Source organism: Myotis yumanensis, unplaced genomic scaffold (genome assembly GCF_028538775.1).
Source record: "Myotis yumanensis isolate MYYU_CA2020_CCGP unplaced genomic scaffold, mMyoYum1.0.hap1 SCAF_15, whole genome shotgun sequence".
Taxonomy (NCBI): Eukaryota; Metazoa; Chordata; class Mammalia; order Chiroptera; family Vespertilionidae; genus Myotis; species Myotis yumanensis.
The window spans coordinates 27,288,682-27,303,829 of record NW_027223766.1 but is presented as its reverse complement, the minus strand read 5'-3'; the positions used below and the strand labels follow the sequence as shown (position 1 = coordinate 27,303,829).

General features: G+C 49.3%; 1 protein-coding gene across 2 annotated transcripts in view; it reads left to right on the top strand.

Moving 5' to 3' along the window:
- Positions 1 to 15,148, top strand: part of ZHX2 (zinc fingers and homeoboxes 2) — a 124,745-nt gene that overhangs the window by 72,653 nt on the left and 36,944 nt on the right. For both annotated transcript variants that reach the window (XM_070391998.1, XM_070391999.1), the window contains exon 2: positions 487 to 557. The gene's annotated coding sequence lies outside the window, so the exon portion shown is untranslated. The remainder of the gene's footprint in view (positions 1 to 486; positions 558 to 15,148) is intronic.

The window sequence follows — 15,148 nt, the reverse complement described above, 5'->3', positions numbered from 1 at the left end:
AGCACACAGGCTTCGCTTGGCAGGGGCCTCCCAGGATATAAACACACATTTGGGCCTTTTGTTTGAAGGCCTGCAGCACCTTTTGGACTTGAGGCCTGCGCACAGGGCTTGCCCCCTCACCCTCAACCCCAAAGGGCCCTGGGCTGTGAGGACGAGACACCCAAGCCCTAAAGAGACGCCAAGTGAGGTTCCAGAGACACGTCCCACGCAGCCCGCCAGACCCTGCTGGGACTTTGGCTCTTCCCAGAGGCCGGCTTCTCAGAAGCTGCTGACTCACCGGGTGAGGGTCTTTTTTCTTTTCAGCATCGCCACAACGCCCAGAGATTTTGAGGTTGGTTTACTGAGCAGCTCCATCCTCAGCATTTCCTTTTTCTTTATTGTTCCCGTCTCCATCCCAGCCCCCCAATGACACTGTCCTGCCAGAAAAGAGATTGGACACCCAGTGGCTCTGCCCTGCCTTTAATATTGAGTTTCTCTCCTTTGTAGGTCTTGACGCACTGACTGGTTGCAGAGTCAAAGTGTAAAAAGATTCCCAGGATGTAAGCGATACGGGACAGGTGAGTGACTGCGTGTCCGGTGGAGGTCGGGGCTGCAGTTGCATGTCAAGAAGGAAAGGATGAATGGGAGGAGCAGGGGCAGCTCTGAACATGTTTCCCTCCAGATACACCTGCAAACGGCACAGGGAATCCAGGTGTGAGTCCCATGCAACCACTGGGTCCCTGCCAGGCCCTCCCCAGAGGCAAACGGAGCCTGCAGGCTGCCCTCTCTGTGCTGAGACCACAGCCGCTCAGACTCACCCTCCAGAGGGCACATGCGTGGAACGTCTAACCAGGGCTCGGAAGACATTCTTAGAACAGAGAGGGAGCTACTGGCTCATACCAGTTTGTAAACCACAGCTCTGAGGAGGCAGGACTACAGAGAGGCGAGAAGCCACCTGTGCGTGTTTAAGGGCTGTCACTGTTAGGAGGAAGGTGGATAGCTGTCAGCTTAACCTGAGGAAAATTCTCTGGCAAAGGAGGCGTGCCAAGGTGAAGTAGGCGCCCAGTGTAGGTAGTGAGTTCCCTGTCGCTGGCAGAATTCAAGCGCAGGTTGGAGAAGCATCGATGGGAAGTGTTGAAGTGAGGAGCAGTTTTGAGTAGGGCAGTGTTTGTACAGACCCTGTCCCATGATGACCTGGAAACCCAGGGGTTGGGAGTAGGATGAGGGAGAGGGCTTAGGGAGCGTGGAGGAGGCGAGCTTGTGAGCTCACGCGCACACTCTCTCAGCACCGCCTGTTCTGGGTGGCAGAGTTCTGCTATTAAACTGTTCAGATGCTGCCGGATGAGGTGACCCTCGGGTCTCTCCTAAAATGTGCTGTTCATTGGCCAGGTGTCCCTGAGCCAAGCCTGACGGCTGCACACATCACAGGTGTGACCCCAAGCAGCTTAGTCTGTGATGGGATGGGCGTCTCTCCAAGCATGATGGGGTTTAGATCAGGGCCTCTGGGTAGGACCCCCGAAGAGATGTACCAGCTCATCGAGAGTTTGGGCCCAGGATCCAGCCCACGCAGACCAGAAGAAACGGCATTGGAAACGCTGTGGGAGGACAGTGGGTGTGGCTGCCCCAGGGGAGTTGGGGCTCTTTGGTAGGACCACTACCACAAAGTCACCAAGGCTGGGGCCACTACGCCTGAGAACTGCAGCCCTGACCCAGCTGGAGAAATTGCACAGGAGGGACACCCACGGCCAACGGAAGGGTCTGAATGACAAGCATCCACCAGACTTCTGCTTTGTGACTGGGCCTTGTTCGCCTGGGCCTGGGTTGGCGGCAGCAGTAAATATTTAGCAAGGGCCCTGAAGGCAGTGCGCCGTGGGAGGCCAGAGTTGGCGTTTTTTTTCTTTAAGAAACTGACAGCCTGGATGCGGATGGAGTTTGACATTCATTGCACATGGGCGGGACTTTCAGCAGAGTCCTGAACAGGAGTATGGCTGGGGATGATGGGAGGCAGGAGAGGGAGGGGAGGGCTGAACAGAGCATTTGAGTCCTGACTTGGTGCTTCCTTGGCAAGTCTTCAAGCAGTTGGGCTTTGAAGACAGGGGCCATGTCCTTAATTCACAGGACCTGGCACTCAGTAGGTGCGCAGTAAGTGACTTTCGAATGACTGGAAGGGAAAGTGATGAGGAGGCAGCTCATGGAGGCGACGTGTGTGTTAAGAAGAGAGTCCCTGAAACTAGGCTGCCCAGGTTCAAATCTTGTCTCTTCCACTAGCTGTGGCCTTAGGCAGGTGGCCGACCTCTCTGTGCCAGTCTCCTGTCTGTGAAACAATAGTACCTACCACATCAGGTGGCTGTGAGTGTTCGAGCAATTAACTCATGTCAAGCTGCTTGGCCCTGGGCCAGTTTTATGTGGCAGAAAGTGCCCAATAAATAGTAGCCCTTATTCTTGTCCTTTGAAAAATCAATGTGAGCAGACATCAGCTTTACTAAGGGCCTGTGCCCCATCACTCAGGCCTATTAGGAAAGCATGAAGATGGACGGACAGCTGATGGAGGAGAGAGGCGGGCCATGGAGTGACAGCGTCCTCTCCCAGGGACAGCTCAGAGCCAGAGGACAGAACCCTGGGAAACCCATAAGAGGTGGGACCAGAAGAAGTAGCTCAATCAGGAACCCTAGGTACAACCATCCCGGGTATCACTCGGATGTCATTCACTCAACCCTGCCGGGAAGTGAATGAAGACATGAAGACCCGCTGTAGGCATTTGGTTCTTGCACAGATCTGGGGGGGCCTCTTTCCAGTCACATTCAATCCCATAGCACAGGAGGGGTTCTTTGCTTCCTTCTCCAGGAGCCGTAGCAGACTCCACGTACCTGAGGTGAGCAGGAGAGATAAAGAGAGAAGGGACCGAGGACAGCCCACTCCTCCTACTGTCCGTCTGAAACTTTGCCCTAAGTGCCTTGCCCTAAACCCCCTCCCCTGCTACCTCAGAGCCCAGGGTTTATTGGCCAAGGAAAGATAACACCTGAGTCTAGTGGGCAACAAGACCTGAGTGGGTATTCGATTGTGTTTGTCAGACTTTGGGTTACAAGATAGCTGCCTACCTCACATTTTCGGAACTGTAAAACAAAAAGGCAGTCTGTGTAACTGACAAGTCTGAGCTGGTCTGGCTTGGAGCCCGGCTGGATCTAAACCGTGGCAGCAGGCGTCGATTCTCTCCATCGTTCCACTAAGCTTTCTTCTGTGTGGGCTTCACTCAGGCATGATTCCTTCTCTCAGCAGCCCCCCTTCCCGCCCCTCTGCTAAAGAGGGCTCTGCTTCCATAGTCATCCTAGCAGATGCCCAGGAATTGAGAGATTCTGGTCACATGTCCACCCCTCAGCCGAGGGCTATGGTTTAGCAGCATCAGAGTGGACATGCAGAGAAGGCCCCTCGTCCTCCAGCCTGTGGATGCCTTTGCTGCAGGTGGCCCACCCAAGGCTGGTGCGGCCACTGGTATCATAAACAGGATGTTGTTGACCCTTGAATGACGTGGGGGTTAGGGCCCCAATCAGGGCTCGTGCGGGAGGCAGCCAACCAATGTGTGTCTCTCACATTGATGTGTCTCTCTCTCTTCCTTCCTCCCTTCCTCCTTCCTTTCCACTCTCTGAAACACAATGGGGGAAAAAAATCCTTGGGAGAGGATTAAAAAAACGACTTAGTTGCTTAAACCAGACAGATGTATTATCTGACAGTTCTGGAGGTCAGAAGTCTGAGATGGGTCTCCCTGAGCTAAAATCAAGGTGACAACAAGATGCTTACCTTTCTGGGGACTCCCAGGGGAATTCGTTTCCTTGATTTCCAGCTTCTAGAGGCCGCCTGTGTTTTCTTCTATGGTTTTTTGTTGCTTCAGGTCTTGCATTCAAGTCTTTGAGTCCTCCTGAGTTAATTATTGTGTACGGTGGGAAATAGTTCTGTTCTTTGGCATATGGCTGTCCAGTTTTCCCAACGCCATTCGTTGCAGACTCTCCTTTCTCCATTGTGTATTGTTGGCTCCTTCACTGTAAAATGTTGTCGATATAGAATGTGCGGTTTATTTCTGAGCTCTCTATGCTGTTCCATGGGCCTGTGTGTCTGTGTTTCTGCCTGCACCATGCTGTTTTGATTACTGTAGCTTTGCAATATAGTTTGAAGTTGGGGAGTGGGATACATCTGGCTTTGTCCTTTTTTTCTCAGGATTGCTTTAGGAAAACAAATTCCTGACCCAAGTTTTTCTTTTGTATGTGTCACTGCAACCCACTTTTAGTGGGACAAAACCCCATATATGCATCTCCTTTTACTTTGCTTTCCTTTTTTTTCTTTATTTCCTCATGAGGCAGATGTCAGGGACCCAACTATGCCCATCTCTAAGCAGCCTGTGAACTAAGAATGGTTTTATATTTTTAAATGGTTGTTGTTGTGTGTGTGTGTTTTTTTTTAAAAAAAGGATAAAGAACAATACTAGTATGTGATAGAGATTGCATATGACCTGCCAAGCCTAAAATATTTACTATCTGGTCCTTTATAGAAAAAGTTAGCCGACCTCACAAAGAACACCAGCAGTTGAGTCACCAGACCTGGGTTTGGATCCTGCAGTGGCTGGTCAGGGCCTGATTAGACCTTTAGACCTGAGAGCTCTGTGGGGCCTCCCTCAGTGGTGGATTTGTTAACAGTTGTGGTGGCAGCAGCCATGAAGGAAGGGGTAGAGGTGGTGAGCAGATTTCATTGAGCATTTACTCTGGACAAGCACTGAGGTGAGAGCTTCATCATCTCCTTAATCCCCTCACCAGCCCTCTGAAGTACACCCAGGTCTCAACCCTGGGATGCGTAGGGAAACAGAAGTTGCTCTGGGCAGAAGGTCAGTGGCTCAGATGACATAGTGAGAGGAGATGGAGCTGGGACATGAGCCCACGTGTCCGACTCTACACTCTGCTACTTTTCCTCTCTATTGTGGTCATCACCTCTCCTTTCGGGCAAAGAAATCTTTGTCCATGCCTTCCCCCAGCTACTTTCCTAACCTCTTTCCCCCAGTTCTCTGGCAAAAATGTTTTTCCACCGTAAAAGGGAAAATAAAAAATGGAGGAGCTGTCAGAAAGAGTTCTGAGATGTGGACATCTAAAATTTTAGTTCCAGTGTTGATCCATCCATCCACCCACCCACCCTACACAACACCGGGAACTCATGAGAACCCTCGTCCTTGACAGTGACAACTGGGGCAAACTCCAGTCCCTGGGTCCTCCAAATTTAAGGCCACAGGGAAGCTCATTAAATAGCACCCGACACTTGATTAATATGCTGCAATTTGGGCAGCACCAGGCTATTTCAGCACCCCCTCTCCCCCAGTTACCATGACGACATTCTTTTCACAAACAGTTCCTTAATATTTAGGGAAAATTATGCTCCCGGCAGGCGAGCAGAAGAACAACCACACTGCAGAGGGTCTGCGAGGACACTTTTGCACGAAGCCATCAGTGCCCCTGATCCCGGAATGCCATCACCGCCAGGAAATGCACGTGTTCTGGGGGCTGGGAGCCAACCTGATGCCCAGCCTCCGTCATGTGCAGCAATTGAGGGTTGTCACTCCTTTAATGCAGAATGTCACAACAGCTCCGCATGGATGGGATAGCGTGATAGCATTATTACACGCTCCTTTGTACACCAATCTACTAATTTCTCCGCTGCTCGCCTGAGGCTGCTGAAAGCCTTCTTTTCTCCTGGTGTCTTGAATCAAGCTGGATTGTGAGACGGCATGGGGAGAGCCCAGAATACATGTGTGCCGGTGTGAGAACGCGCTCATTTCCTCTTCTAGGCGCCATCTGGCCCCACATGATTGAATCAGTAACAAGCAGGTACAGGTACCAAGGGACCCAGTCCTCTGCCCTCAGGGGGATCAGTGTTGAGAGAGAAAAGACCAGAGGCAGACAGAATGTTCCGTGGCAGTCTCCACCATTATGATAGCCTGACTGTGTGCTAAGTCCTGGAAAGGCAGAAATTGATTACCTATTCCAGATCCCCAATGGGAGAGATGGTTGAATAACTATAATAAAGTGGGAATAGTGGTATCATGGTGATCTGTTAGCTGTGTGCCCTTGGGTAAGTTACTCCACCTCTCTGTGCCTCAGTTCTCTGATCAGTAAATTGGAGACAATAACAGTATCTATATGACAGCCTAACTGTTGTCATGAAGTTTTAAAAAAAAATGAAATAAACATATTTAAAAAGCACTAACCCAGTTATTTAAATACTCAAAAGAGTGGACAGGTGGTAAGTGTTAAATAATTGCTATCTGGGATTGTAGGTTCCCACGGTGCCATGCACACAATGATAATAATAGCTGACATCTATGCTAAGTGTTGGAGTTATATTATCTCATTGAATCTGCACAGGCAACCCCATAATACTTTCATTTTGATTGTCCTTACCTCTCAGATGAGGAGACTGAAGCTCAGAGGGATTGGGGAACTTGCCCAAAGCCGTGAGGCTAGTAAGGGGGCACAGGAATCCAGTTTGTCCGACAAAACACAAACTGCAGGGAGCACACCGATGGTGCCGGGGGAGGGCGCACAGGCGGGCTCTGGGCAGGGCCGTCCATGGGAAGTGGCCATAAGATGCCTTGAAGGTTCCCAGGTCCTCATGGATAGAGGACAGGATTTGAAGCTGGAGGAGCAAACCCAAGTAGGACTCTGAGGAATTTGGGGAAACTACACTTGGAAGAGAACCACAGTCTGATTGACTCTTCCAAAGGCAGGTTCTTGGCATTGAGTGGGAGCTTATCTTAAACAAATAGAACCTGTGAATTTAAAATATACCTTGGGTTTTTATTTAAGGTACTAGAGGCTTGGTGCACGAAATCGTGCACGGGTGGAGTCCCTTGGCCTGGCCAGCGATTGGGCTGATTGGGGCTGTGGTAGGTTGGCTGGCCTGGAGGAGGGGCCATGGGAGGTTTGGCGTCTGCCCCCTGGTGGTCAGTGCACGTCATAGTTACTGTTCTTCCGGTTGTCCGGTTGCTTAGGCTTTTATATATATAGATATGGGTTGGAAGAGGATGAGTGAGGCATAAGGGGGGGAGGAAAGCCTTTCGAGTGTTTCATTTCCTCATACAAGGATTGATTGGAATAGCATGAGAACGTCTGTATCAAGTGTGTATGTATATGGAAAATGAAAATACTTTGTGCCGGTATCTCCAAAAGCAAAGAAAGGAAGGTTTGGATTGTGTAGCAATTTTAATTATAATCAAAGCCATCGTGTAGTACATTTCTTAAGGAAGGTTTGAATTGTGTAGCAATTTTAATTATAATCAAAGCCATTGTGTAGTACATTTCAGCTATTTATTGCCACAACAGTGCTTCGTAACAAACCACCACCCACCTCACTGGTGAACAAGAAGTCTTTAGGTAGCTCACAGTCTGCAAGGTTCCGCCTGTCTGGGTTGGGTCACTCCCTGGGGGAGGTGAAGAGGTCATGTCCGACACTGACTGAAACTGTCTCTTTGCATTCAATGCTGGGTCCTATGTAATATGGGAATATGAGTGTTTACCTCTTAGAGTTATTATGGGGATTAAGTCGTTAATCTGCATCATGTACGTATAACGCCTTTTGTTCAACATTTGGTTATAATGTTGATAAGATGCTGCAGGAACTTAACTCCTGTGTGTATCCATCAGTCTTCGCTAAAGTTGGTTCCATTATACGTCATTTCACTTAAAGTCGCAGGCCCTATTGACGACGTTAAGCGAGGACACACTGTACCTAGAACAAACCTAGGAAGTACCTATTGCCATTACTGTGAGCATTTTGATTCGTCGCAAATGGAAATGACGTAATTTGATAAATGTAGTTTGTGGGCAAAATATTTACAGGGCCTCGGGGTGGAACCACAAAAGCATTTCCTGTGAAGGAAACGTGTAGAGTCCACTGGGATAGGTGACGTGCCCAAGGTCACCCTGCTGGTGCAAGGCCCATGGAGACAGAAGCCAGCTTCCCTGACCGCAAGATCTCAACCCTTTCTGCTTTTCCAGGCAGCCTGGCTCTCCTGGAAGGGGCTCTGTCCCATCCCCAAGTCACCCATTCTACCACCCCACGATTCTCATGACTAGAGAAGTGCCAGCCTTCATATATCTAATGGAAACTGCCCCCTTCCCTCTCCCCCAATCTCCCCAAAACTTCCAGCCGGCACACTTGATAGGACTGTGAGCACAGGTTGGCATTACCATGCAAAAAGGATGCAGTTGGTATCTGAGAACACTTAATTAAGCACTAGGTTTAATTAACTTAAAGTCAATCTCCCTCCCTGCACCCATGCCCCCCTCGAAAAAGAGGGCTGGTGAAGCCTAGTCCCTCACTGGAAGCTCTGATTTTAGCAGTTTGTAATCAGACTCAAATTGCTGGCTTGTTGTCTTAATCTGCCCCTGAGATAGCAGCCATCCCGTGTGATTAATCTTTCCTCCCCGTGGCCACGTTTCAGACGCAGACGGCATGGCACTGCAGTTTATCATGTTGTGGTTATTGTTCCCTAAAAGGAGGGAATGGAAATAATAACCTTTCCTTGCATAATTCTTCACACACACACACACACACACACACACACACACGGGCATGCACGCACAAACTCACACCTCTTTTTATTTTTCATTCCGAAGCCAGCGATGAGCTTTGCACTTTTGCAACCACTGTGACTGTGGTCCTGTGCCTCCACCCTCAAGGATTTTCATTAATTTTTTAAAAACATTCTTTCTTCATCTCTCTAAAAAATAACGGCCTGCCCCCAATTGCGAAATCAAATTTCTCCCTTCTCTCCCAAGTCCACAGAGACAGCTGTGATGGCCTGCCTCGTCCTGAGGCTGACTGCGGCCACCCTGGACCAGACCCCGTCACCTTTCACCTGGGCCTGAGCAGTCTCCCCACTAACAGCGTTGCTGCTTGCAATTCATCCTTTACTCGGCCTGTTATTTTTTTTTTTAAAGACAAACTGAATCACATCACTCCCAGGGGATGGAATCATCCAATAGCTTCTCCCTACGATAGAACTGATACCCAAACTCCTTTCCCTGGCTGCTCAAACCCTAAAAGACTCTGCCCTTCTCCATCTCTCCAACCACATTTCCTACCACCCACGCCCCCCCTCCCCCCACTGTGCTCTCTTCCTGTCGCTCAGATGCAACCAGCTGGGCCCACCTTACAGTTTTGCATTTGCTGTTCCCTCTGTGTGTAGTGCTCTATCTTAGCCTGTGTTTCCTGGAAAACAGAGGCTGGTTGCTTTGGCTGTTGTGGTTCAGTTGGTTGAGGTGGTTCAATTCCTGGACAGGGCACATGCCTGGGTTGCAGACTCAATCCCCAGTGGGGGGGATGCAGGAGGCAGCCAATCGATGTTTCACTCTCACGTTGATGTTTCTCTCTCCCCCCTCAAAAATAATTCAAAGAGGGGGGAGGAAATAGAAGCTGGTTTATGAGGGGACAGGATGGGGACAGGGCCAGATGTGCTATCCCAGGCAGCAGCAAGAATGAGGGGAAAGGAGTGAGAAAGAGAAAACAATGCTACAAATACATTGTTCCGCTGGCTGCTTACTTCATGAGAAACTAGCCAGTGGTTCTGAATCATGGGCAATATGCAACATAGTCAGCTAACCCATAATGCAACAGGTGTTCCCCAAATCCACCACATTATGCAAAACCACCCACTACACAGCACAGGCCTTTGGAGGAAATGAGGTTAGGGACACAACACTCAAAAACTTTGTCATGTCACATTAAAAAAAAATAACCTAATAAAAGCAGTAGCATAGTTTTATACATGTTACACATGCCTTGCAAAAAGACCTGTTTCCTTGAGGTACTGGGTGTCACAGGGGTTGCAGCGGTGGGTGTGTTACTGTGAAAGGGGGTAAAACTGGATAAAAGTTATAATAATGCCAGGTGTGGTTAGGTATGGCTCATAATATACAAAGTAAACTGAGGTAGCTGGCCCATGTTTCAGGTGGGAGCAGGTGTGCGTTTGGGGTATTTCTGTGCAGCTCAGTTTAGCTGGATAAAGCTGTCTGTGTTTGCCTGTTTCTCATGGATGAAATCGGGCACAAGCAAATGCAACATTCGTGGCCTACCCAACTCCTTCTCTAGTCTCTCAGTCACGTTGGAACAAATCTACATTTTTAAAACCAACATTATAGCAGGTCTGGCAGGAGTGCGTCTCAGCAAAGCCCATCTGGGGTAGGAAGAGTGAGGGACTTCTTGGGTAGCTCCTTCCCTCGCCTGTCTCTCACGGGTCCAAGTCCTCACAGCACCAACTCTGCTCCGTGTTCAGGGTGCTGATCTGCTCCCGCTGGGCAGCCACTGGAGAATCCAGAGACATTGGGGCCTGGCCAGGGGCTGGTCAGGGGACAGAGCTGCAGCAGCCCCCAAATCGAGGGTGTAAAGCTGGCCATGCTGATGCCCGGCCCTCACGGGAGGGAAGGAGGGACTGAGAAAACGGGTGGAAACCAGGGCTCAGACGGGCCCAATAAATTCGGCGGATGTGCGGGCACCTACCCTGGACCCCGCACCTGCTCTCTCCTGACCCTTACATGTCCCACCTCTGTTCTCCATGTGTCCACTTAAGACCCCTCTTCGGGGGTGGAAGTCAGGACCACGGTCAGAGTGGTAACAACACTGCAAAGTGCAAGTCAGATCAGAAGCCATTGGAGCTGAGGGCAAGGCGACTGGGCTCAGGTTTTTTTAATATTGACCTGAAACAGTGTAGAAACTGGGGGGCTGGACGCCAGATCCTGAAGCAGGCAAGAGGTGGTGGCAGCCTGGAGCAGGGTTAGAAAAGTGGTGGGGAGTGGCCACACTGGGGGGATATTTTGGAGGCAGAGCCAACAGGAAGTGCTGATGGATAAATTGGGGTGAGCGGAAAGGTATGTTGTCGCCTGTCACTGTGGAGACCTTCCTGGCTCCTGGGAAAGCCACAGGATTGCAGGCAGGACGCAGGCCTGCCCCCCTTGGCCGTCTGATATTTGGCAAGTCGGTGAAAGCTTGCAGTCACTGAGATGTTGAATCTGTCGTCTCTAGAGGAACCATCCACAGGCCAGTCTGCACAGCGGCCGCGTTCGGCTGTGATCAACACAAACACGCCCAATGAGAGTGAAATTCAGGGAGACGGGAGGCGGGGCACCTCCTCACTGCCTGGTAACGAAAGAACCCTCCTAGGAGGTGGCATGCTGTGTTGGAGGTTTAGGGTGGCCTTGCAAGTCCTCATCATAACAGCACTGACAATAACAAAATATTTAAAACACTGGTTCTCAGCAGCGGGGGGCCTTTTGCCCCCGCCCCTCCCCCCCAACCCCAGGAAACATTTGGCCATGTCTGGAAACATGATTGGTTTATCACAGTTGGAGGCCGGGATGCTACTGGTGTCGTGGGTGAGGGATTTTAGCAGGCAGCTAAAGGTCCTACAATGCACGCGACACCCACCTCAACAAAAAGGCAGCTGGCCCCAAACGCCCGTTGTGCCAAGGTTGAGAGACCCTGGTTTATAGTATCATAAACGTCCAACATTGGGGGAAATGGTCAGCCCTTGTCTGGCCTGCTGCAAAGTCCCGCGTTCGGGAGCACTGGCCCTGCGGCCTGGTGGCCTCTGCGGGCGTCGGCACCTGACCCAGCAGTCTCTTGCTCTGTGTATTTGGGAGGCATTGATAAAGAGTTGAGTTCACACATGTGAGGTCAGCGTTTCAGAAAGGCTGCCAATTCAGTGGGGAAGTTTTTTTATAACTAAAATGCACAAAAAAAGCCATTAAAAGTTAAGGAGTGTGTGCCAAAAATTGGAAAGAGCCAAGATGCCCTTCCATAGGTGAATGAATAATAATAATTAAAAAATGCTACATCCACGCAATGGAGTGTTATTCAGCCATAAAAGAAATGAGCTATCAAGACGAGAAAAGACTGGAAGGAGGCTTAAGTACATATTGGTAAGAGAAAGAAGCCAATCTGAAGCGGTTACATACCATATGGCTCCAACTCTGTCATATTCTGCTAAAGGCAAACTACAGAGGCAGCAAAAAAGATCAGTGGTTCCCAGGGGTTGGGAATTGAGAGAGAGAGAGAGAATGGATAGATGAAGCACAGGGGCTTTATGGCCTTGAAACCATTCTGTGTGACACTGTAATGACGGATACGTGTCATTATACATTTGTCAAAACCCATTAAGTGTACAACACAAAGAATGAACCCCAATGTAAACTATGGACTTTGGTTAATGATCGATTTGGTTGTACCGGTACTAGTTCAGCATTTGGACCACAAATGGACCACACCAGTGTAAGATGAGATTAATAGGGGAAGGGAGAGGAGGAGAGAGGAGTTCCTGGGAACTCTACTTTTGTGAGATTAAAAAATTAGTCTTAATTTTTTTAAAGTTAAATAATATGACATAACATAATTAACAAAATTATAATAATTATCCTAATAGGTACACTTACTGAGCGCTTCCAAAGAGGCAAACACATAATAAAAAGTTGTCACTGTCATTGTTGGCGAGGACATAGCAGAACTGGAGAGAAAGAATAGCTCTCGTTTTAAAAGCATTTACTCAGGTCCCAGCGGATAAAATGTTGAGCCTTATGTATTCAGTCACCACCACTACCCTAGGAGGAAGGTCCTAATTATCACCTTCATTCTATAAGCAAGGACATGGGGACCCAGAGAGGTTCAGCCACGTGCCCAGGGTCACAGAGCATCAGAGGCAGACTTGAACCAGATCTAATTGACTGCTGGGCTCCCGTTCCTGACACTGTGCACGTACGTGTAAGAGTGGATGTCTGTGACATAGAAGAGAGAGATGGGGGTGATTGGTGGGAGTGGATGGAAGGAAAGAAAAAAAAAGAGCATCAAAAATGAAAATGCACAAACACAAACGAAGGAGAAAGAGAGAAGAAGGAAGGAAATGGGAAAGAAAGGAAGTGTCAGAAGGAAGAAGGCAAGGAGCCGTGTCCCCTAGAGCTGCCTGGAGCCGGTGGCTTGGGTAAATCGTCATCCCAGCGTCCCCTGTCTCCCCCCGCCGCCCCCCCCCCACCCCCATGCTGTGTCTGGGTCTCTTCCTGTGGGTTGCCGCCCTCCTCCTGCTTGCCCACCAGGGCTCAGCACAGGACAGTGTGTGGTGGTAGCCCAGGCTGACCAATGTTTCCCTTGGGCTCCCGCCAGCCTGAGAGCTGCATCTGCAGCCAGCCTCCCACCCTGGGTGGTCCTGGACAGCTCCTGCCTCCAGAATGTTCCTTTTCAACCAGAATAGGAGGACCAGGCAGCAGCCTTCCCACTCTCACATGTGGATGAGCAATTTGTAATCCCAAAATACTGCCTCTAGTCCTGCAGACGAGTCCAGAAACACAAAAACAGCACTCGGCTCCTTCCGAAGGTGCTAGAATAAATTGGCTGGTGCCATCCAGTTTCCCAAGGGCATCTGATCAGGTCACTTTGAACCAAACCATGAAAGGAAGATCCAGCTGCCCAACTGGCATTTTCACATCCTTTATACGGTGATGTCATGCATGGAAGGGAAGTGGTATTCTCTCTTTTTAGCCACTTTCCTAGTTCCACATGGTGCCCTTTTAATCCATTTTAGCATCTTGAGCCCCATCCTTCACCCACTAACAGAGAAACCCACAGGAGCACCTGGGGCTGGCTTTAGAGCCAGACAGGTGGCTATGGGACCTTGGCCTAGTGACTTCATGTCTCTGAGCCTTGGCGTCTTGGTCTATAAAATGGTATAACAGCCTAGCTGGTTTGGCTCAGTGGATAGAGTGTCGGCCTGTGGACTGAAGGGTCCTGGGTTTGATTCTGGTCAAGGACACATGCCTGGGTTGTGGGCATGATCCCCAGTAGGGGGCATGCGGGAGGCAGTCGATCAATGGTTTTCTCTCATCATTGATATTTCTCTCTCTCTCTCTTTCTCTCTCCCTCTCCCTTTTTCTCTGAAATCAATAAAAATATATTTTTAAAAAATAAAATGGTATAACAGCAGCTACTAGAACATAAGTTCCTTGTCAGCAGGGCACTGGCCTATTCATGGCTGGATCCCCAGTGTGTTGCATAATATTGGCAAATAGTAGGTGCTCAATAAATGTTTTTTAGAATGAATAAATAAATGAACAAAAATCACTTCATAATGTTTCTGTAGGGATTAAATGAGATACCATGTGCATACTAAAACATAGAATTGATGCTCAAAAAATGCTAATGATACAGATCATTGTGTCACAGGCATGTATAGTCATTATCTTGGAATATCCTCCCAAGAATCCCATGCAGTGGGTCTGGCTTTGCCCTTTCATGCAAGAGGAAACCAGAGATGAGGGCAGGGAGTAAAAGAATTTTTAGAGGGGAGCTCATTCCTTTTAATAAAAACTGTACCTTTAAAAAAAGTCACGACAAATAGCTGTAGGAAGGTTCTAGAGTCTGTCCAGGGAAAAGAGACTTGGGCTTTGGATCTAGACTGGCAGGCATTTCTGCCTCCCTCCTTAGCCCTCTGCCTCCTAGGGGTATCCCAGGATGGGGCAGGATGGACCCTCTGCACCCCTGCATTTGCCGTTGTCCCCTCCTGTCTGCAGAGAGCTCGGCCAAGACTCTGGGTGCCCAGCTGTGCCCTCACCAACAATAGCAGTATTCCTTAATGAACTGCGGGCTGATGAATCCCTGATTGCAGGAGAGAAAAAAATTAAGAGTGAGCTTGATTGAAGCTCTTAATAAAGCTTATTCTTTGGGAAGAGCCTGGCATGGTGGGCGGGAGTACTGGGGATCTTCCTCAAGATCCGATGGGAGATTTTAAAGGATGGTTCTCATGAAGAAGAATACTCTTATTCACCGTGCTTATCTTGTCACACAATATCACAACGGCCTGGTTCCTAGTCTGGGGGTGCCTAAAAGGTTGGGGACAGCACCCACCTCTTTCCCCTGTAGTAGCATCCCAAATGTAGCCGATGTGGCAATATCTGGTCCATACCCATGACGTAAGGAGTTATAGGTACTAGTTACGACAAAGAAACAACAGAAAGCCGAAGAAAATGCTACAGGGTCAGAGCACAGAGTTGTTTGTGAATTCCAACTGTAAAAGGGCTTACAGCTGTTGATTGCTAAACCTTGAGCTGTGCAACACCAATTGTATTGACCGGTCCCAGCGGCCACACCCTCTTCT